Source organism: Oryctolagus cuniculus, chromosome X, assembly GCF_051225735.1.
Source record: "Oryctolagus cuniculus isolate XC-2025 breed Fujian yellow rabbit chromosome X, ASM5122573v1, whole genome shotgun sequence".
Lineage (NCBI taxonomy): Eukaryota > Metazoa > Chordata > Mammalia > Lagomorpha > Leporidae > Oryctolagus > Oryctolagus cuniculus.
The window spans coordinates 120,203,462-120,228,921 of record NC_142888.1 but is presented as its reverse complement, the minus strand read 5'-3'; positions in this window follow the sequence as shown (position 1 = coordinate 120,228,921).

Here is a 25,460-nt window from a genome sequence, read left to right as displayed (position 1 = left end):
CTGAATTATTAAAGAAAATCCAGAATCCATACAAAAGTCATAGGCTATAGCTGCATTGCCCAGAAGACAGAACCTCAGGAAAACTCAAGGGCTATTGCATGTTGTGTGGGTTTCATCTCGTGGAAAGGAAAGAAAAGTAAGCTATGATAGATGAAATATTAAATACAAGTGGGAACTACCAAGCCAGTCCCTGTTTACTCAATTAGGTGAGAATATTTTCTGAGATCATACATGAACCAATATGCCCTAGGACAAGCTGGCTAGTGGGAAGAAGAAAGAATTTATTCATTGAACTTCTGTCTCCGTCATTCAAGGTGAGCCTGACTGGTTGTAACTACCACCCTTGCCCCAACACATACACACTACTGGGTTGTTTGTGCATAGGTGGGAAGCACATTCAGCAGTGTCTGACGCTTGGGTGATTTCTGGACAGGAGACAAGAGCAGGCAGTGCTGGCATTAAGTAATGTGTTATCCGACTGTACTTGCATTGAACTTGTTGGACATGGTGGCACAGAGTCAGAAACTAAGTTAGACACTGCACCTGGACAAAGCTCCTCAGAGAAGTGCTAAGTATATCTGAGGTAGCATATAAACAGTATTTGATAAAGCACAGCAACAGAATGACCTAAGAATTCAGATTTCACGTCTGGGATCCTATGTAATTTGGCAATTTCATGTTGTTATACACAGACAGAAACAACAGATGGATGAGTATATCTTCTCACTAAATAATGAAATATCTCAGTATCACAACCACTACACTTATGCCCAAAGCAAAAACAACGAGTTACCTACCACCACCCTTAATATTCTTGCAAAAATATTGATATTATGCCATTCTACACTTCATGAACATGAGCTAAAAAATTTTTATGTGACCATTTATGTTTTCTACTGCTATATAACCGATTACCTCTAACTTCATGTTTTCAAATAATACCCATGAATTATTTCAAGGTTCTGAAAGTCAGCAGTCCAAGAGGGCGTCACTGAACCCTTTGCTCCAGATCTGACATTTAAGATGTCACTCAAGCCATGCTATTCTCTAAAGATTCTGGTAAAGAATTCATTTTCAAGCTTACAAATATTTTTGGCAGAATCTAGTTTCTTGTGTTTTAGGTTTGAGATCCCCTTCTCCTTGCTGGCTGTTGGCTGGAGGCTACTTATACTTCCTTGTCATGTGTCTTCTCACACTTTGAATTCACCTAAATTCTAGTCAACTGTTCAGTGCTTCATTAAGTCACTGGGAGAAGATATGTGTGTACCAAGAGAGGGAAAAATGGAAAGCTTGGAATTCTGTATACAACATGGTAGTATTATTATCCTATTTTTATTAATGTGAAAATTCTGTGAAACATAACTGAGAACACTACTGAAATCAACATGTACCACATATTTTTTCAATTGATAGTATGAACTTTATCAGTCTGCTATTTCATGCAATTAATCTTTTCCTTTGGGATATATCATCTCCAAATTTGCCCTTACCAATATTCTGGGATTTTACAATCTTTTAAAAATAATGGATGTAGCTTTCCTTGGTACATGCCAATTCTATAAGTAGCCTAGAGTGACAATTACAGAGCTTTTTAATGTAATTTATCCAGCTCTCTAATTTTCATCACTCAGACACAGCATAAGACATGTGCAAAATTCTCTATTTATTTGGATAATATTTGAACTTTGCTGACCAAATTAATATCATTAAGAACAGCTGTCCTCATTTAATATAATAGATTGCAGGGCACAAGTGAAATTCAAGTAAATGGCCTATTCATGTTCCACCTTTAGATTAAATAAGCATCCTCAACCTGAAGCCTTTCTAGGTCAATGTTATTGTGCAAAATTAATTAGCTCGTTTTGGCTGCAGTTACCTAAAATTATGTTCAGAATGGCCAAGCATATGCAATTCAACCTGTAGAGGTAAGGAATTGACTGCAGGTCTCATTTGCAAAAACTATACTTAAAAATGTACAATTGAACAAAAAAAGTGTCTGTCTCATCTTAACACAGGCCTGTCTCCTCCTTGTTTCAAAAACAATTTTCTACTGTCACAACGAGTGAGAGTCCCACAAGATTGTACAGTCTTTTTCCCCATTGCATCCTTATTTCAAATGGCAAAAAAAATATAATTTCTCTTTTTTTTCTTTTTTTTTTAACTTTAATGAATATAAATTTCCAAAGTACAGCTTATGGATTACAATGGCTTCCCCCCCATAACGTCCCTCCTGCCCGCAACCCTCCCCTTTCCCACTCCCTCTCCCCTTCCATTCACATCAAGATTCATTTTCGATTCTCTTTATATACAGAAGATCAGTTTAGCATACATTAAGTAAAGATTTCAACAGTTTGCTCCCACACAGAAACATAAAGTGAAAAATACTGTTTGAGTACTAGTTATAGCATTAAATCTCCATGTACAGCACACTAAGGACAAAGATCCTACATGAGGAGTAAGTGCACAGTGACTCCTGTTGTTGACTTAACAAATTGACACTCTTGTTTATGGCATCAGTAATCACCCTAGGCTCTTGTCATGAGCTGCCAAGGCTATGGAAGCCCCCTGAGTTCACCGACTCTGATCATATTTAGACAAGGCCATGGTCAAAGTGGAAGTTCTCTCCTCCCTTCAGAGAAAGGTACCTCCTTCTTTGATGACCCGTTCTTTCCACTGGGATCTCACTCGCGGAGATCTTTCATTTAGGTTTTTTTTTTTTTTTTTTTTTTTTTTTTCCCCCCAGAGTGTCTTGGCTTTCTATGCATGAAATACTCTCATGGGCTTTTCAGCCAGATCTGAATGCCTTAAGGGCTGATTCTGAGGCCAGAGTGCTGTTTAGGGCATCTGCAATTCTATGGGTCTGCTGTGTATCTCACTTCCCATGTTGGATCATTCTCTCCCTTTTTTATTCTATCAGCTAGTATTTGCAGACACTAGTCTTGTTTATGCGATCCCTTTGGTTCTTAGTCCTATCATTCTGATCAATTGTGAACAGAAATGGATCACTGGGACTAGTGAGATGGCATTGGTACATGCCACCTTGATGGGATTGAATTGGAATCCCCTGGTATGTTTCTAACTCTACCGTTTGAGGCATGTCAGCTTGAGCATGTCCTGAATTGCACATCTCTTCCCTCTCTTATTCCCACTCTTATATTTAACAGCGATCACTTTCAGTTAAGTTTCAGCACTTAAGAAGAATTGTGTATTGATTACAGTATTCAACCAAAAGTATTAAGTAGAACAAACAAAAATACTAAGAGGGATAACATATTAAGTTGTTCATCAACAGTCAGGGCGAGGGCTGATCAAGTCACCATTTCTCATAGTGTTCATTTCACTTTAACAGGTTTCCTTTTTGGTGGTCAGTTAGTTGTCACCTATCAGGGAGAACAAGTGGTATTTGTCCCTTTGGGATTGGCTTATTTCACTCAACATAACGTTTTCCAATTCCTAACAGGGATCACTTTTCAGTTAAAATTTAAACACCTAAGAATAATTGTGTGTTAATTACAGTGTAATACTTTATCCATTTTAGTATTTTTTGTTGTTGTTGTTCTAGTACCATTGGTTGAACTCTGTATAAAAAATACCATTTCATAACAACCTTCTTGTCACAATATACAGTGAGGGCATGGTAAAGGGATAATCCATAATCAAAAAAAAAAAAACCCCATAGGGATTTTCTGTCCAATTCATAGACTTAGAACAAGGCAAAACAAGTGCTTTATATTTATCCGTAGTTGAGTTTCTGATATTCTGAGAAAATAAAGGGTGACAATTGGACTGAAATGTTAACTATGACTTTCAGAAGGTTTCATTTCATAATCTACTCTCTTTATAAGACAACATGTCTTCTCTGATATGGATATGGGTAAGTAGGAATGTGACCTGATACATCCCTTTAAATTATAGTTTAAATTATGTGCATGACACCCTGGAGCACTTAAATCAGTAGAGATTTGTGATTATATGTTTTATTACTCAGTCTTATAATCATAATAATTTATGTAGTATCAAAAGAATGCACATTTTTCAATTACCCAACAGAGGAAATATCAATGTGAAGTATACAGGCATACAAGTTAAAATTGATTAGATTTGTGAACTGGAAGACCACGCCTTTGCCACGCCCCAGTGTGACTTCATGCCCCTACCTGATGCCTTTGCCACGCCCATGTGTGGCCTTATTCCCCTACCTGGCCACACCTGGGTGCCCACCAGCCAATCAGGTTAATTAAACATTCCCCTTTGGAAGTGGGTTAAAAGCCAGGACATGGTGTGGCCCGGCCCCGGCTCTCTTCTTCCCTGGCCTCTTGTCAGGAGGGGCCATGTGCTCTAGGCTTCCTAGCCCAGATACAAGCCTAGATGCTCTTCCACATGGCTGGTTCCTGGTGCTTGGTATGAACCCCTATTTACCTCTCTCTCTCTCAAATAAAACTCTCACTCTCCTATGCATCTTTCTCATGAAATAAAAGCTTAAAACATACCATGCTACCTTGTTTATCTATGCCAATATTTAGAATTCTTCTCTAAATATCAGGCAAGAACCTTCTCGGGCTTATTAATATTGGGGATTTAGTAATAAGCCTGTGGTGAAATCATATGGCACCCCAAATTCCAGTAGCACATGTGGCACCTCAGATAGCATTTCTAGGGAACTTTAAGGGCCACATTTTAGTGTAGATTTTAGGGGGTCTTCTCCGATTTCAAATGTATAAGAAACAGAGATGCCAGGACATGTTACGGTTCTAGCTTCTGACTCCTCTCTCAACAAATGAGACAAAACACCACTATCATGCTGGTCCTCATTGCTTACAAAATCAGGCCACTGAACACATAAAGTACATCAAATATACTTATATACCGACCTAAGTCCTCAAGGTAGACTGAGACTTTTCTTCTGGACTTCAGAAGACGCCTTAGCTAAAATGGGAACAAGATGCTAAGTAGGTAGGGTTCTGAGACCAGAGTCTGGCCAAAGAGAAAACAGAACCCCAACCTAGGAAGCATAAGAAAGCCACGCAAGTGCTAAGGAGTAGAATCAGCACCTATATCATTTGGGCAGCCTGAGTCGTTTGTGGTTGATTAAATCATCTCTCCTTAATTCTAGGCGCCCACTGGTATCTTCTAGGGAGATTTTTTAAATGCTGATGGCTAGAATCTGTGCTATTTCAATTAAATTGAAGTACAGTCATTTGTACTTTTAAAATGTTTTTGAGAGTTTTTACAGTATAGCTAGAGCCAGGGACTACTGGCTTAGAAGAATAAACCGTGCTTGACATTTTGCCTTGTTTCAAGTTTCCAAGGATACTGATGTGATCATTAAATATTTATTAACAGTGTACTATGTTACAGGAAGTGTTTTAGAAAAGGGAATGCATTAATGAATAAAATAACACAATTTCTTGCCCTATGAAGCTTTATTTTTCATAGGAAACATGATTTTTTCTCTTTTAGGAGTGATAGAAGGCAACAAGACCACAGCTAATTGTCTCAGATTTTCCAGAGATATCCAGGAGAAAATGAGATTCCGCTTCAGGACTCATTCATTAGTCACTTCATCTGAACCCATACATGAGCTCTAGTTCCTAAAGATGAAACTCATCCTCACCTGCCCTTCTACAAAAGCACTACAGTGCAAGAAATGATACTTATAGTCAACGTGTATAATACCCTGGTGATGCCAACATTGACTTCAAATGCATGCCTCTGATAATATAATCTGTGAACAGGATGTCTGTCAAGAACAATCATATAGGGCTTGAAATGAATTTATATCAACCAGCATAAGATCAAGCTGAAGTCACTTTCTTACTTTTTAACACTCTGAACTTGTCACAGACAAAGATAAATCCCTCAGTCCTCCACCTGTGTTGAAGATTTAGTGAGATTACCTTAGAAAGTCTCTAAGCTGCAAGTAGTTCATCACAAAACTGGGAGTAATAAGACCTAACTTAAATGATTGCTGTATTAAATGAGATCTTTCCTAAACTCTTAAGATTGATACTCGGAATGTTCCACAAATGCCTCAGAACCAAAGAACTCCACACTGCCTATAAAATTATCTTGCTGGATGTTTCTGAATGTGCCATGTCAATAGTACGCAATAAACTTTATGCCTGTCAATAAAATATGTCATTATCAGCATTTTAATCACTGAGTTATATCCCATTAAATGGATCTACCCTAATTAACTGTAGTTGGACACTGGGTTTGTGTCTTACTTTTCAATAATATAAAACAATGAAAAGCAAATATGGGGCCGGTGCTGTGGCACAGCAGGTAAGGCCACCGCCTGCAGAACTGTCATCCCATATGAGCACCAGTTCTGGTCTTGGCTGCTCCTCTTCCGATTCAGCTCTCTGCTATGGCCTGGTAAAGCAGTAGAAGATGGCCCAAGTCCTTGGGCCCCTGCACCCGCATGGGAGACCCAGAAGAAGCTCCTGACTTCAGATTGGCACAGCTCCGGCCATTGTGGCTATCTGGGAAGTAAACCAACAGGTGGAAGACCTCTCTGTCTCTACTCTCTCTGTAATCTGTATTTCAAATAAATAAAATAAATCTTTAAAAAAAAGCAAATATGGAATTAAATGCCTGCATCTACACTGATCAGATCAAATGCACTGTGAACCTTCTAGGATTACAACTCATTTTCCTTTTCTCACTTCCCCTTATTTAGCTAAGTTGTGAACCATAAGGCTCAGTCTTCAAAACATTTCCTTGTCTCTTTTGACAGAATCACTGGATCACATGAATTCAGCAATTATTTTTTCACTGAGAACTCCAAAATTTATAGACTCAGCTTGGACGTTCCTCTTTCAATCAAAAGTACATATCTTACTGCTCCTGCTATGCCTTACCACACAGGAGTCTAAAAAGGAATTCAAAATTAACATCTCAAAGCTAAACTCTTCCAACAAATGTGTTATTCCGTAAGACTTCTCTCTGAATGTAAATGCCTTCTTGTAGTTGACCCAAACACAAATTTGTTGTTGTCTCCTTTCTGTCACAACCCAGAAAATACTGTTTTCTCTATCTTCAAACTATATCCATAATCCACCTGAACTGCTAACACTCTAATATAAGCCACCATCATATCTATCTTATATTACTCCAATAGCCTCCTAAAAATGCAATCCTTTTTCCCTGCACATGATCCCACCTAGTCTGTTGTCAACACAGTAGCCAGAAAAATCCCAAAATAGGTCATGTCCCTGTGCTAAACACCATCCAATCATCCAATGTCTTCCATTTCATTCAGAATAAAATTATTTTTCACAAGTCTAGAGGCTTTACATAATCTGCCCTTTCTTAAACTTTTAGCTCTTTGACCTCAAATTTATATTACAATCTCAGCACAGGCTCCAATGACTTCTGTGAGGTTTTCCTAATTGTCTGGCATGCTCCCTTCTCAGCACCCTTGTACCAACTTTTACATGTAATACTGCTGCATGTACATCATCATGATTAACTGCTCTACTTCCTTCAGATCTTTACTCCTCAGAAAAGTCTTCTCTATGCATTCTATTTTAAATGAAGTCCCCTATGCTTTAATCTAATCATATTTCTCAAAGCACAAACATCACATATACTAAGTAGTTATCAATTTATTTTTTCATTCCATGTTTTCCCAACAGGTTGTAATTTAATGATGGCAGGTATGGTCCCCAGAACCTATAACAAAGAGTTGAGCTTTAATAGCATCATACCTATGTCTTTCTTATAGCTCATACCTCATTTATAGCTTTTACTTTTCTGGCTAATGCCTTGCACTGACTAAAACATGGGCTCCATCTAGGCCTTCAACACATATTATTGGTTGAATGAGTGAATGAGTAAATAAATATTTCCATATCATAAAATACTATACATGAGATGCTATAAAAATGTATGCAAATTTTAAACTTCATTAAACATGACACTCTTGGTCTACTAGCTTGCTTCTTATGCTTGAATATGTGGGGTTTTATTCTTTTTTCTTTCATTCACTTTCATAGTAACTGTGCTGAGATACAATTAATATGATTTTTGTCCATTTGAGCTATTAATATAATTTTTAGTTTACTCATCACATTGTGCAATGATAATTACAATCAGTTTTAGAAAACTTTCATTACCCCCAAAAGATACCTCATACACTATAATGGTCAGTTGTTTGTCCCCAGCTACCTTAACATTCTCACTTCACCACTGTCCTAGGTAAACATTAAAGAGAAACCTGTTCCTGTCTCTACACATTTTCCTATGATAGGTGTTTCATATAAGTGGGATCATAACTTTATTTGTTTTTATTTCCAAGTAACATTTCATTGTATGCACAAACTGTGTCTCATTTATTCATTCTCCAACTAATGAACTTTTAGAGTATTTCAACATTTGTCTCTTATGACAAATATTACAATGAATATTTGTTTAGAAGTTTTTATATGGGAATATTTTCTCCCACGTATGTCCAGAAGAGGAATAGCTGGGTCATATGGTAACACTATGTTTAAATTTCCAAGGAACTAGAACATTTAGAATCTTTTTCTAAGTAACTATACATGTTGCATTGTCACTAATGGTATATGAGGGTTCATTCTAGTGACTTTTGATATAAAATATCCAATTTTCCTAATAAAAAAATTGAATTGATTTGAATCTCCCACAACTGGTTTGTGAAAGAGTTTTTATTACTTCAACACCCTTGGATATTATATAACTTATCTTACTTTTGACAATTTTATAGTCAAAACATTACTACATTCTTGTTTTAATTTGTATCATTTGATTAGTTGTTGCACTTGGCTATTTTAAGTCATTAATTTAAATGACTTTTGAAGTTATTTTCATGTCTTGTTCCCCTCTTGTACTGTTAATCTTTATAAGTATTTTTATATGTTTTAGTTATACAAAGGAACAAATTTCAGGTATTTCATATATAACAATTTAAAAGTACAATGCTATTTCCCATCCTACCCTGTCTTTTCCTTCCTTATTTTTCTTTTACTTTTTGCAATGACATAATTTTAGTTTATTTAATAATCACAAGCCTAATCCCACACTAACTAAAGAATTCAACAAGTAGTAAGCAGAAAAACCACTGTTCTTCAAGACTATATACAAGGCCTTAAACAATAATCAAGTCTCTTGGATACTTAAGCAGTACAGTGCAATATTTCAACTCATACACAGAGAATACATGGATCATACCAGGAAATTAGCTTTTATATTTTCTTATTTTTTATATTTGGAGCCTACCAGCTCATCTTTTTTTCAGTTCTTTATGCAGAGTAAAATCTAGTGTAAACTACAGAGTCAAAATGCTTTCTGGGTGGGTTAAGATGGCAGAGTAGGGAGAAGCTTACTGCTTTAGCCTAGGAGAACATAGTTTAGAAAAACTGGAGAAATTGTAGTCTCAAGAAAGTGTTAGGGAGAAAATGGCAGAGGAAACTCCACACAGGTTGGAGAGACACAGCAGACCTTCGTGGAGTGTGTGGACAAGCACAACTCAAGACCCCAGCAGCCAAGAGCCTCCATGCCAGCTTTGTAGAGTGAAGTGAGACCAGACTGCAGCAGCCGACCCACTGTTGATAAACCTGCAGGGAAAGCATGGAGGGAATCCAGCTTGGAGCCCCGTGGGGGATAGTGTACCTGTCCAACTAGAGGAGAAAGAACAAAGGGGAGGGGCATGTTTCTCATCCCTGATCACACTGCCTGGCATCTTGTAACAAGCCAATAGAGAGCAGCACCATTTTGGACATATGTAACAGCTGTGCCAGCTCGTGTCCACACCCAGCAATCAGCCAAGTGAAGGCTCCGGAGTCTGGCGGGAAGAACCGGGGGACGGGGTCGGGGTCGGGGGGAGAGTGTTGGTGCTTGTGACAGTGGAGGCTCATATGCTGGGACTATGAAAGCACTGAGGCAGTGTAGGAAGGCTGGGACATCGGGCAGTCACCGTGGAAGGCTCCACATGCTCATGGCTCCATGGTTCCCTGGTGAGGGACATTGCTGGGGAATCTGCCTACAATGAGGACTGTGCAGATCCTTTGCGTGGTTCTTGTGGAAGTGCAGACAAATATTATACCCACAGGGGCTAGCACCCATAAACTGGTCTCCTTTAAGGAGAGGAAATGAGCTGGGTCTAAACAAACAGAACAGAACAAACCTCCCCACAATTAGAAAAAAAAGAATTAAAATGCCCAACCTGGGTGTCACCTTAACACTCCCTTCACCCTAGAGCACTGAACAGAGCTCCATGGCCACAACCACCTCACACCTCAAAGATATTCCCTGAAAACAGACACAACATTAACCCACAGAGACATAGTCCAAAGATAAAAACTGTGACAGGAAAGGAAGAGAAAGAGAAAGAGAAAGAGAAAGAGAAAGAGAAAGAGAAAGAGAAAGAGAGAGAGAGAGAAATAAAAAGAAAGAGAAGAGAAGGAGGAGGAGGAGGAAGGAGAAGAAGGATAAGAAGAAGAGAAGAAAGGAAGTAACCAACGAGTCTATGAATGCCTAATAATAAATGCACCAAATCAAGATACAAGAATAATGAACACAACATGATGACTCCAAAAGTGTGCAACACATCACTACTACATTTTGAAGATGATGAAACTGAAGAAATGCCATAAATGGAATTCAAAAAATTGATCACAGGATTACTTAGAAGTAATCAGAAGCAAATGCATGAACTAATGAAATCCATACATGACATGAAAGACAATTTCTCCTATGAAATTGAGATCTTAAAGGGAAAGCAAAATGAAATCTTGGAAATGAAAAATTCAATAGAACAAATAAAAAATGCAGTGGAAAGCCTTAACAACAGAATCAGTAAAGCAGAAGAAAGAGAAGAAAGAATATCCAACTTAGAAGACAAAGCACAGCAAATTACATAGTCAGAACAAAAACAAAAAGATGAAATTAGAAAACTAAAAAACACTGTTGAGAATCTACAATTGAGAGATATATTCCAAACCTAAAGAGGAAAAAAACTGTCAATCCAGAAGATTTCATTTATGAACAAAGGTGAATAAAAACCTTCCATAACAAACAGAAATTGAAAGAAATTGTCACAACTTGTCCAGCCCTACAAAAGATGCTTAAGGATCTGCTGCACACAGAAACACAGAAACATGGTCATCACTACAAAAGAAAGTAAAAGAAGAAAAGCTCCCAGTAAAAGTACAAAGGAAATCCAAAGAAAAAATAGAGATAATTCTGTAAAAATGACAGGGCAAAGTGATGACTTATCAATAGTCACCTTGAATGTAAATGGCCTCAACTCTCCAATTAAAAGACACAGACTTGCTGAATGAATTAAAAAACAAAGCCTAACTTTGCTGCCTACAAGAAATACATTTCACAAACATTCATGCAGACTGAAAATGAAAGGATGGAAAAAGATATTCCACGCTAACAGAAACCAAAAAAAAGAGACGGTGTAGCCATCATAATATTAGACAAAATAGACTTTAACACAAAAACTGTCAAAAGAGAAAAATAAGAGCACTATGTAGTGATTAAGGGATCGTTTCAACATGAAGATTTGACTATTATATGCACCTAATTACAGGGCACTGGACTATTTAAAAGAAATGGCAATGGATTTAAAGGGAGACATAAACTACAATACAATAGTAGTGAGAGACTTCAATATCCCACTTTCAACAGTGGACAGGTCAACTAGAGAGAAAATCAGCAAGGAAACAACAGAATTAATCAACACTATAGACAAAAAAGAACTAACAGATATCTACAGAACTTTCAATCTTACAGTTGCAGAATACATATTCTCTCCAGTGCACTGCACTTTCTCTAGGATTGACTACATGCTAGGCCATCAAGCAAGTCTCAGAAAATTCAAAAAAAAAAAATAGAAATTATACCATGGATCTTCTCAGACCACAATGGAATGAAGCTGGAAATCAGAAACTCAGGAATCCCTAGAGCATATGCAAACACATGGAGACTGAGCAACATGCTCCTGAATGAACGGTGGGTCATAGAAGAAATCAAAAGAGAAATAAAAAACTTTCTGGAAGTAAATGAGGATAACAACAACACAACATATCAAAACTTATGGGATACAGAAAAAGCTGTGTTAAGAGGAAAATTGATAGTAATTGGTGCCTACATAAAGACATTGGAAAGGCACCAAATAAATGAACTATCAATGCATCTCAAGGATCTAGAAAAGCAACAGCAAACCAAACCCAAAACTAGTAGGAGAAAAGAAATAGAGAATAAATCAACAAAATTGAAACAAAAAAATATAAAAGATCATCAAAATGAAGAGCTATTTAAAAAAATAAACAAAATTGGGGCCAGCACTGTGCTGTAGCAGGTAAAGCTGCTGACTGCAGTGCCGACATCCTGTATTGGCAGTTGTTTGAGTCCTGGCTGCTGTACTTTCAATCCAGCTCTCTGCTATAGTCTGGGAAAGCAGAAGATGGCCCAAGTACTTGGGCCACTGCACCCACGTGGGAGACACAGAGGAAGCTCCTGGTTCATGGCTTCAGATCAGAGCAGCTCCAGCTGTTGTGACCTACTGGGGAGTAAGCTAGTGGATGGAAGATCTCTCTCTCTCTCTCTCTCTCTCTCTCTCTGCCTCTCCTCTTTGTGTAACTGACTTTCAAATGAATAAATCTTTAAAAAATAAAACTGACACATCATTGGCTCTACTAACCAAAATAAAAAGAGAGAACTGACCCAAACTGATAAAATAATAGATGAAAAAGGAAATGTAACAACAGACAACACAGAAATAAAAATAATCATCAGAAACTACTACAAAGAGCTGTATGCCCTCAAATTGGGAAATCTAGCAGAAATAGATAGATTCCTAGACACATAAAACCTTCCTAAATTGAGCCATGAAGACACAGAAAACCTAAATATTCCCATTAACAAGACAGAAATGGAATCATTAATTAAGACCTTCTCAACAAAGAAAAGCCCCAGACCAGATGGCTTCATTCTGAATTCTACCAGACATTTAAAGAAGAACTAACTCTAATTCTTCTCAGGTTATTCAAAATAATTGAAAGGGAGGGAATCCTCCCAAATTCTTTCTATGAAGCCAGCATCACCTTAATTCCCAAAGCTGAAAAAAGAAGCAACAGAGAAAGAGAACTACAGACCAGTTTCTCTGATGAACATACACACAAAATCCTCAACAAAATTTTAGCCAATCAAATTCAACAAAACATCAGAAAGATCATCCACCCAGACCAACTGGGATTTATTGATGGTATGCAGGGATGATTCAACATTCACAAAATCAATGTGATAAATCACATTACAAACTGATGAACAAAAACTGTATGATTATCTCAATAGATGCAGAGAAAGCAGCTGATAAAATACCACAGTTTCATGATATAAAAACTCTAAGCAAATTGGGTATAGAAGGAACAATCATCAACACAATCAAGGCAATTTATGGTAAACCCACGGCCAGCATCCTAAGGAATGGGCAAAAGATGGAAGCATTCCTCCTGAGATCTGGTATTGGACAAGGATGCTCACTCTCACCGCTGCTATTTAATATAATCCTGGAAGATTTAACCAGAGCCCTTAGGCAAGATAAAGAAATCAAAAAGATACAAATCAGGAAACAAGAATTCAAAACATCCCTATTTGCAGATGACATGATTCTATATATAGGGGATCCAGAAGACTTCACCAAGAGACTATTGGACTCATAGATCAGTTTGTAAAAGTAGCAGCGTATAAAATCAATACACAAAAATCAACAGCCTTTCTATACACAGACAACGCCAAGGCTAAAAACGAACTTCTAAAGTCAATCACATTCACAATAGCTACAAAAAATCAAATATCTTGGAATAAATTTAACCAACAATGTCAAATATCTCAATGATGATAATTACAAAACAAAAAAGAAAAAAATAGAAGAAAATACAAAAACTGGAAAAATCTTCCATGTTCATGGATTGGAAGAATCAATATCATCAAAATGTCCATTCTTCCAAAAGCAATTTACAGATTCAATGCAATACCAATCAAAATACCATAGACACTCTTCTCAGATATAGAAAAATGATGCTGAAATTCATATGGAAACACAAGAGACCTAGAATAGCTAACATATTCTTATGCAACAAAAACAAAGCCAAGGGCATCACAATACCAGATTTCAAGACATACTACAAAGCAGCTATAATCAAAACAGCCTAGTCCTGGTATGAGTACAAATATAGATGGATACATCAATGGAAAAAATACAAATACCAGAAATTAATCCAAGCATCTGCAACCAACTTATATTTGATCACAGAGCTAAAACCAATCCCTAGAGCAAGGATAGTCTCTTCAATAAAAGGTGCTGAGAAAACTGGATTTCCACATGCAAAAAGTATGAAGCAGGAGCCCTACCTTATACCTTACACAAAAGTCCACTCAGCATGGATTGAAGATCTAAATCTACGACCTGATACCATCAAATTATTAGAGAACATTGGAGAAACCCTGCAAGACATTGGTGCTAACAAACAGTTCTTAGAAAAGACCCCAGAGGCACAGGATATAAAAGCCAATATTCACAAATGGGATTATATCAAATTGAGAAGTTTTTGTGCTGAAAAAGATACACTCAAGAAAGGGAAGAGGCAACTGACAGGATGAGAGAAATTGTTTGCAAACTATGCAACTGATAAAGGATTAATAACCAGAATGTACAGAGTTCAAGAAACTCAACAACAAAACAATAACCCAAACCCAGTTAAGGAATGGCAAAGGACTTAAACAGATAATTTTCAAAAGAGGAAATCCAAATGGCTAATAGACATATGAAAAAATGTTCAGGATCACTAGCCTAGCCGTCATGAAAATGTAAATCAAAACCACAATGAGGTTTTTACCTCACCTCAGTTGGAATGTCTTTCATACAGAAATCAATAAACAAATGCTGGCAGGATATGGAGAAAAAGGCACACTAATCACTATTGGTGGGACTGCAAACTCATGAAAACACTATGGAAGACAGTATGGAGATACCTCAGAAATCTGAATATAGAGCTATCATATGACCCAGCCATCCCACTCCTGGGAATTTACCCAAGGAAAATGAAATCAGCAAATAAAAGAGTTATCTGTACTCCCATGTTTATTGCAGCTCAATTCACAATAACTATGACATGGAATCAACTTAAATGCCTGTCAACCAAAGACTGGATAAAGAAGTTTATGGGATATGTACACTATGAAATACTACACATCAGTAAAAAATATATAAAAGCAGTAATTTGCAACAAAATTGATGAACCTGGAAAACATCATACTTCAATAAGCCATTCCCAAAGGGACAAATACCGTACATTCTCCCTGATCTGTGAGAACTAATAGAGCACCTAAAAGGAAATCTGTAGAAGTGAAATTGACACTTCAAGAAGGAATGACTTGAGCTACCCTTGTCTTGACGGTTGAACAACAACAACAGTTTTGGGTTTTTTTTGTTTTTTGTTTTGTTTTGTTTTTGTCTTCATATATTTTGTTGAACTCTTTACTTAACATAGAGTTAATTATATGTGTATAAAGTCAATTGAGAATGGATCTCATTAAAAAAATAAGAGTGGGAATAAGAGAGGGAGGAGGAAGTTTATAACTGTAAACCTGTATAGTTCTGCATACATTCCTACAGACTTACTTCCAAGGGTACAGTTTAAAAACTTACCATGGGACCCCAAATCCCATTGAGCTGGCTGGTTAAAATGTCATCTTAAGTGTAAAAGTGATCATATTAAGTGTTAGAGTAAACATATAGATAGGATTAATTGTTAATGTGATCATATGAATAGGATCAAGTGTCTGGTAATAATAATAGATACAATTAAAAAGGAGAGAATGTTCCAACATGGGAAGCAGTCCACACAGCAGACTCATACAATGACAATCACCTTAAAAAGGTGCAGGCTGTGGCTTTACCCAACTAAACCACAGTGCCAGCCCCTCAATTTAGATTTAATGTATGACTTTTCCTCCATTTTTTTTTGACAGGCAGATTTAGAGAGATTGAGAGAGAGAGAGAAAGGTCTTCCTTTTCCATTGGTTCACCCCCCAAATAGCCGCTATGGCCAGAGCTACGCTGATCCGAAGCCAGGAGCCAGGTGCTCCTTCCTGGTCTCCCATGCGGGTGCAGCACCCAAGCACCTGGGCCATCCTCCCCTGCCTTCCTGGGCCAGAGCAGAGAGCTGGACTGGAAGAGGAGCAACCGGGACAGAATCTGGCGCCCCAACCGGGACTAGAACCTGGGGTGCTGGTGCCGCAGGCAGAGGATTAGCCAAGTGAGCTGCGGCACCAGCTTTCAATTTTTCAAAATTCTAAAATGTTTGGGTTTTTTTCTCCCCCTGAAGGTAAAAGGCATTCTTTCATTTTGTTGTTGTTGATTTTGAGTGACTTGCAGGCACAATACCTAGTACTGCAACTGCCAGAACTTGGTACTGTAACTCCTGCTACAGCTGACTAACAGCTGGACTGACTTTGAATAAGAATGAAAGCATTAAAGGGTTTAACTACAAGATGCTTTTTCTTTAAAATATTTGTGAAATGGCTCTAAGCAGTTGACTCTTATCCTTGGAGAGCATCACACTGTGTGAGGTCCGAGTAAGTGCTGAGCCTCCTGGCCAGACCAAGCCCCCCACCCGCTTCTCTGTCAGTTATCACCTGTGTGCATTTCCTTCAGTCTTACCTGCGTGCTCTTTTCTATGAATCAAGAGAAAGGAAAATATATTGATAATAATTCTTTGGATAGTGTGATTTATTTATTTATAGCACATCAGGGTAAATTTAAAAACATTTGTCTGAAAATGCTTCTGGGAGCCTAGTGTGTAAATGTAGGTATTTTGTAAAATCTTGAAACTAAATTAATATGTTTGGTCAGATTGTGTCAGGCTTAAATTTTTTTTTAATTTTTTTTCATTCAAAACTGTTTTAGCAATAATTAAGTTCATGGTTACCCTATTCTGCTATTAAGGGAAATGTTAGTATGAACCTTAATGCTGAAGAAATATTAGTAAGTCTGAATTTGGGGGGTAGGCAGCTTTGTTTCTTTTCTAAGCACCTTTGTCAGTTAAGGTGTTTGTTTTTTGACTAATAAACCCTTTGATACTTTTAGCCAGAAATCAGTCTCATAAAGCTATTTTTGAGTATAGTTTGTATAAAATAAATTCATTTAGCTTTGGTAATAACTTTTCCAAGCTGAACTCCCTCTAGCAAGATATTTTTCAGTACTTTCATTTACTATGCACTTAGACTATGCACTTTTTCTGAGATATTTTTGTAACACTTTATTGTATTTTTGCCATTTGAAAAGGTTGTGGTATAGTTGGCCTGTAATTAAGTTGCAGATTTAAAACTGCTGTTAGCTTTGTAAATCAAAATATAGGTATTTCTTTTTCCCGGTATATTGTCATTCCATCTGCAGCTGGAGCTGGAATCCCATTAATCTTCTAGCTACCATTCATTTTCTTCACATTTCACAAAAGAAGAATGTGAAACTCAGTGAATGCTGTTACTAATCCTGTAGGGAAATGCATCTCATTTCACCAAAATTAAGTTATGTTTTTCCACTAAAATGATGATACAAGTTGAAGACACATCACTCTGAAATTGGAAGACCTCATCACTTAAGGTTCCACAGTGGCTTACTTAGCTAAGCTCTAGGTTACTACTGTTTACATTGTTCACCCAATGGGGGTGCAGTTTTTTTTTTTTTTTAAATGTTGGGAGATGTCCTTTCTAACTACTGTTGAATGTCTCTGTTTGGGGAAGGTATAACAAGAAAATAAAAAAAAAGAATATATATGAAGGTTGTACTTATGCTCATATGACCTATAAATGGATATTTGGAAGTTTGTTTTTCCTATTATTAAGATATTTTCCTATTTCTGATAGTCCTTCCAATCAATACCAGTAATTTCAAATGCTAAATGTTTCAAGCAGAGAATACTATAATAATAGACAGCTTAATTCCATTATAATAAAAACATGAAACACAAGGACTTTAGAACTCCCCCCAAAAATGAAATAAAATAAGGTCAATTGAAAATAGATGTCAGTAAAAAATAAGAGTGGGGATAAGAGAGGGAGAGAAAGAAGGGTTAGGAGTATGGGTGGGAGGTCAGGCATGGTGGAAATAAACCCCATGTTCCTAAAGTTGTAATTATGACATGTACGAAGTTTGTAACTCTCAAGCTGTATAGTTCTGCATACATTCCTATGGACTTACTTTGAAGGGTACAGTTTAAAAACTTACCATGGGGTCCCAAATCCCCTCAAGCTGAATGATAAACATACCATCTTAGCCGGTGCCGCAGGTCACTAGGCTAATCATCCATCTGCAGCGCTGGCACTCCAGGTTCTAGTCCCGGTTGGGGTGCCGGTTCTGTCCCGGTTGCTCCTCTTCCAGTCCAGCTCTCTGCTGTGGCCCAGGAAGGCAGTGGAGGATGATGGCCCAAGTGCTTGGGCCCTGCACCCGCATGGGAGACCAGTAGGAAGTGCCTGGCTCCTAGCTTCAGATTGGCACAGCGTGCTGTCCGTAGTGGCCATTTTGGGGGTGAACCAACAGAAGGAAGACCTTTCTCTCTGTCTCTCTCTCTCACTGTCTAGCTCTGCCTGTCAAAAAAAAAATACCATCTTAAGTGTTAAAGTGATCATATGGATAGGATTAAGGATCTGGTAATAATAATAGAGAGAATTAAAAAGTAGTGAATGCTCCAACATGGGAAGAAGTCCACACAGTAGACTCATAGAATTACATTGATTTAAATAGCACTCTGACCTCAGAATCAGCCCTTATGGAATCCTGGTCTAGCTGAAAATCCCATGAAAGTATTTCAGGCATAGAAAGCAAAGACACTGTGGCAAAAAAATGTCCTACATGAAGGACCTCAGTGGGTGAGATACCAGTGGAAAGAAGTGGTCATCACGGAAGGAGGTACTTTTCTCTGAAGAGAGGAAAGAACTTTCAATGTGCTTATGGCCTTGACGAAATATTGATGGAGTTTGTGGATTTTAACAGCTTCCATAGCCTAGACAGCTCATGTCAAGAGCCTTTGGTGATCACTGATGTCATACGTAAGAGTGTTAATTGTTAAATTAACAAGAGTCACTGTACACTATCTTCCTATGCAGGACCTCTGTCCTCAAATAATTGTATTCTAACTATGTCTAAGTGCTTGCAAAAGATGTATCATTCTTGAGTGCTTCTTTTTTTTTTAACTTTTATTTAATGAATATACGTTTCCAAAGTACGAATAATGGATTACTATGGCTTCCCCCCCATACCGTCCCTCCCACCCACAACCCTCCCCTTTCCCACTCCCTCTCCCCTTCCATTCACATCAAGATTCATTTTCGATTATCTTAATATACAGAAGATCAGCTTAGTATACATTAAGTAAGGATTTCAACAGTTTGCTCCCACACAGAAACATAAAGTGAAAAATAATAGATGATTTTTTTTTAATGATGATGAAATCAGATCAGACCTATTGTCATGTTTAATCCCAGTGAGAGTCAAGTTGGGAGTTGATAGTTTCTTTTCTTTTCTTTTCTTTTCTTTTCTTTTTTTTTTTTTTTTTTTTTTTTTTTTTTTTTTTTACAGAGGATCAGTTTAGTATGCATTAAGTAAAGATTTCAACAGTTTGCACCCCCATAGAAACACAAAGTGAAATATATTATTTGAGTACTTGTTATAGCATTAAATCTCAATGCACAACACATTAAGGACAGAGATCCTACATGAGGAGTAAGTGCACAGTGACTCCTGTTGTTGACTTTACCAATTGACACTCCTGTCTATGGCATCAGTAATCTCCCTATGCTCCAGTCATGAGTTTCCAAGGCTATGGAAGCCCTCTGAGTTCTCCGACTCTTATCTTGTTTAGACAAGGTCATAGTCAAAGTGGAGGTTCTCTCCTCCCTTCAGAGAAAGGTACCTCCTTCTTTGAAGACCAGTTCTTTCCACTGAGATCTCACTCACAGAGATCTTTTGCCAGAGAGTCTTGGCTTTCCATGCCTGAAATACTCTCATGGGCTTTTCAGCCAGATCTGAATGCCTTTAGGGCTGACTCTGAGGCCAGAGTGCCATTCAGGACATCTGCCATTCTATGAGTCTGCTGAGTATCTCACTTCCCATGTTGGATCACTCTCCCCTTTATTTATTCTATCGGTTAGTGTTAGCAGGTACTAGACTTGCTTATGTGCTCCCTTTGACTCTTAGTCCTTTCATTATGATCAATTGTGAACTGAAATTGATCACTTGGACTAGTGAGATGGCATTGGTACATGCCACCTTGATGGGATTAAATTGGAGTCCCCTGGTATGTTTCTAACTCTACCATTTGGGGCAAGTCAGCTTGAGCATGTCCCAAATTATATATCTCTTCCCTCTCTTATTCCTACTCTTATATTTAACAGGGATCACATTTCAGTTAAATTTCAACACTTAAGAATAACTGTGTATTAATTACAGAATTAAACCAGTCATATTAAGTAGAACAGACAAAAAAAACTACTAAGAGGGATAATGTATTAAGTTGTTCATTAACAGTCAGGGCTATGCTGATCAAGTCACCGTTTCCCATAGTGTCCATTCCACTTCAACAGGTTTCCTTTTTGGTGTTCAGTCAGTTGTCACCGATCAGGGAGAACATATGGTATTTGTCCCTTTGGGACTGGCTTATTTCACTCAGCATGATGTGTTCCAGATTCCTCCATTTTGTTGCAAATGACTGGATTTCGTTGTTTCTTACTGCGGTATAGTATTCTAAAGAGTACATATCCCATAATTTCTTTATCCAGTCTACCGTTGATGGGCATTTAGGTTGGTTCCAGGTCTTAGCTATTGTGAATTGAGCTGCAATAAACATTAGGCTGCAGACCGCTTTTTTGTTTGCCAATTTAAATTCCTTTGGGTAAATTCCAAGGAGTGGGATGGCTGGGTCGAACGGTAGGGTTATCTTCAGGTTTCTGAGGAATCTCCAGACTGACTTCCATAGTGGCTTGACCAGTTTGCATTCCCACCAACAGTGGGTTGGTGTCCCTTTTTCCCCACATCCTCGCCAGCATCTGTTGTTGGTAGATTTCTGAATGTGAGCCATTCTAACCGGGGTGAGGTGAAACCTCATTGTGGTTTTGATTTGCATTTCTCTGATTGCTAATGACCTTGAACATTTTTTCATGTGCCTGTTGGCCATTTGGATTTCCTCTTTTGAAAAATGTCTATTGAGGTCCTTGGCCCATCTCTTAATTGGGTTGTTGGTTTTGTTTTTGTGGAGTTTCTTGATCTCTTTGTAGATTCTGGTTATTAACCCTTTATCTGTTGCATAGTTTGCAAATATTTTTTCCCATTCTGACGGTTGTCTCTTCACTCTCCTGACTGTTTCTTTTGCAGTACAGAAACTTCTCAATTTGATGCAATCCCAATAGTTAATTTTGGCTTTGACTGCCTGTGCCTCCTGGGTCTTTTCCAGAAATTCTTTGCCTGTGCCAATATCTTGAAGGGTTTCTCCAATGTTCTCTAGTAACTTGATGGTGTCAGGTCGTAGATTTAGGTCTTTAATCCATGTTGAGTGGATTTTTGTGTAAGGTGTAAGGTAGGGGTCTTGCTTCATGATTCTGCACGTGGAAATCCAATTTTCCCAGCACCATTTATTGAATAGACTGTCCTTGCTCAAGGAATTAGTTTTAGATCCTTGATCAAATATAAGTTGGCTGTAGATGTTTGGGTTGATTTCTGGTATTTCAATTCTGTTCCATTGGTCTATCCATCTGTTTCTGTACCAGTACCATGCTGTTTTGATTACAACTGCCCTGTAGTATGTCCTGAAATCTGGTATTGTGATGCCTCCGGCTTTGTTTTTGTTGTACAAGATTGCTTTAGCTATTCGAGGTCTCTTGTGCCTCCATATAAATTTCAGCACCAATTTTTCCAGATCTGAGAAGAAGGTCTTCGGTATCTTGATTGGTATTGCATTGAATCTATAAATTGCTTTTGGGAGAATGGACATTTTGATGATATTGATTCTTCCAATCCATGAGCATGGAAGATTTTTCCATTTCTTGGTATCCTCTTCTATTTCTTTCTTTAAGGTTTTGTAATTTTCATCGTAGAGATCTTGAACGTCCTTGGTTAAGTTGATTCCAAGGTATTTTATTGTTTTTGTAGCTATTGTGAATGGGATTGATCTTAGAAGTTCTTCCTCAGCCATGGCATTGTCTGTGTATACAAAGGCTGTTGATTTTTGTGCATTGATTTTATACCCTGCTACTTTGCCAAACTCTTCTATGAGTTCCAATAGTCTCTTAGTAGAGTTCTTTGGGTCCCCTAAATAAAGAATCATGTCATCTGCAAAGAGGGATAGTTTGAGTTCTTCCTTCCCAATTTGTATCCCTTTAATTTCTTTTTCTTGCCTAATAGCTCTGGCTAGAACCTCCAGAACTATATTGAATAGCAGTGGTGAGAGTGGACATCCCTGTCTGGTCCCAGATCTCAGTGGAAATGCTTCCAACTTTTCCCCATTCAGTAGGATGTTGGCCGTGGGTTTTTCATAGATTGCTTTGATTGTATTGAGGAATGTTCCTTCCAAACCCAGTTTGCTTAGAGTTTTCATCATGAACGGGTGTTGTATTTTATCAAATGCTTTCTCGGCATCTATTGAGAGAATCATATGGTTTTTCTTCTGCAGTCTGTTAATGTGGTTTATCACATTGATTGTCTTGCACACATTAAACCATCCCTGTATACCAGGGATAAATCCCACTTGGTCTGGGTGGATGATCTTTCTGATGTGTTGTTGCATTCTATTGGCGAGAATTTTATTGAGGATTTTTGCATCTATGTTCATCAGGGATATTGGTCTGTAATTCTCTTTCAATGCTGCATCTTTTTCCGGCTTAGGAATTAAGGTGATGCTGGCTTCATAGAAAGAATTTGGGAGGATTCCCTCTTCTTCGATTGTTCTGAATAGTTTGAGAAGAATTGGAGTTAGGTAGAATTCAGCAGTGAATCCATCTGGTCCTGGGCTTTTCTTTGTTGGGAGGGCCTTTATTACTGTTTCAATTTCTATCTCAGTTATGGGTCTGTTTAGGTTTTCGATGTCTTCCTGGTTCAATTTAGGTAGGTTGCATGTGTCCAGGAATCTATCCATTTCTGATAGGTTTCCCTGTTTGCTGGCATACATCTCCTTGTAGTAATTTCTGATGATTCTTTTTATTTCTGTGGTGTCTGTTGTTACGTTTCCTTTTTCATCACGGATTTTACTGATTTGGGTCTATGCTCTTCTTTTTTTAGTTAGTTGGGCCAATGGGGTGTCAATTTTGTTTATTTTTTCAAAAAACCAGCTTCTCATTTGGCTGATTTTTTGGAATGTTTTTCTTGATTCAATCCTGTTGATTTCTTCTCTGATTTTAATTATTTCTCTTCTCTTACTAGGTTTGGGTCTGGTTTGCTGCAGATTTTCTAGATCCTTGAGATGCATTGCAAGCTCATCTATTTGGTGCCTTTCCAATTTCTTGATGTAGGCACCTATTAATATAAACTTTCCTCTTAACACTGCTTTTGCTGTATCCCATAAGTTGTGGTATGTTGTGCTGTTATCCTCATGTACTCCCAGAAAGTTTTTGATTTCTCTTTTAATTTCTTCTATGACCCATTGTTCATTCAGGAGCATGTTGTTCAATCTCCATGTGTTTGCGTATGCTCTAGGGATTCCTGAGTTGTTCATTTCCAACTTCATTCCTTTATGGTCTGAGAAGCTGCATGGTATGATTCTAATTCTTTTGAATTTGCTGAGACTTGCTTTATGGCCTAGTATGTGGTCAATCCTAGAGAAGGTTCCATGTACTGCTGAGAAGAATGTATAATCTTTAGCTGTAGGATTGAAAGTTCTGTATATATCTGTTAGATCCATTTGGGCTATAGTGTCGTTTAAATCTACTGTATCCTTGTTGATCTTCTGTCCTATTGATCTGTCTATTTCTGAGAGTGGAGTATTGAAGTCCCCCAGTACTATTGTATTGGGGTCTAAGTCTCCCTTTAAGTCCGTTAACAAATCTTTTAGATAAACCGGTGCCCTGTAGTTAGGTGCATATACATTGATAATTGTTATATCTTCCTGTTGAATTGATCCCTTAATCATTATGTAGTGTCCCTCTTTGTCTCTCTTAACGGTTTTTGTGGTAAAGTTTATGGTGTCTGATATTAAGATGGCTACGCCTGCTCTTTTTTCATTTCTGTTGGCATGGTATATCTTTTTCCAGCCTTTCACTTTCAGTCTGTATGGATCTTTGTTGGAAAGATGTGTTTCTTGTAAGCAGCAAATAGATGGGTTTTGTTCCTTAACCCAATCAGCCAAACGGTGTCTTTTAACTGGACAGTTCAGGCCATTCACGTTCAATGTGACTAATGATAAGTGGTAACTTTGCCCTGCCATTTGCCAAAGATAAGTTCTAATATATGCTTTGAATTCCCTGTGATCTTTTGCTGTGAGCTTTCCTTCCTTGGTTTCCTTCCTTTACCTTCTTTCATATTGATGACCATGTTTCTTTGTTTCTGTGTGTAACACATCTTTAAGCATCTTTTGCAGGGCTGGACGAGTGGCAACAAATTCTTTCAATTTCTGTTTGCTATGAAAAGTCTTTATTTCACCTTCATTCACAAATGAGAGCTTTGCAGGATATAATATTCTGGGCTGGCAGTTGTTCTCTCTTAGTACCTGGGCTATATCTCGCCATTCCCTCCTAGCTTGTAGAGTTTCTGATGAGAAGTCAGCTGTGAGTCTGATTGGAGATCCTCTGAGAGTAATCTGACGTTTCTCTCTTGCACATTTTAGGATCTTTTCTTTATGTTTCACTGTGGAGAGTTTAATTACAACGTGTCGTGGTGAGGGTCTCTTTTGGTCGTGTTTATTAGGGGTTCTGTGAGCTTCCTGTACTAGGATTTCTCTGTCCTTCTCCAAACCTGGGAAATTTTCTGCTAATATCTCACTAAAAAGGCCTTCTAATCCTTTCTCCCTCTCCATGCCTTCAGGAACTCCTAGAACCCGAATGTTGGGTTTTTTAATAGTATCCTGAAGATTCCCGACAATATGTTTTAGATTTCTAATTTCCTCGTCTTTTCTTTGGTCTGACTGTATCCTTTCCTGTTCTCTGTCTTCTAAGTCCGATATTCTCTCTTCTGCTTCTCCCATTCTGTTTGTAAGGCTCTCTATTGTGTTTTTCATTTGATCTATTGAATTCTTCACTTCAGTCACTATCCCAGTTTCCTGTTGTACTAGTTGTTTCGTTTCATTTTGATTCCTCCTTAATATTTCATTTTCACGAGAGAGATTTTCTATCTTGTCCATTAAGGATTTCTGTAGTTCAAGAATTTGTTTTTGAGAACTTCTTAATGTTCTTATCAATTTTTTGAGATCTGCTTCTTGCATTTCTTCTATGTCATCATCCTC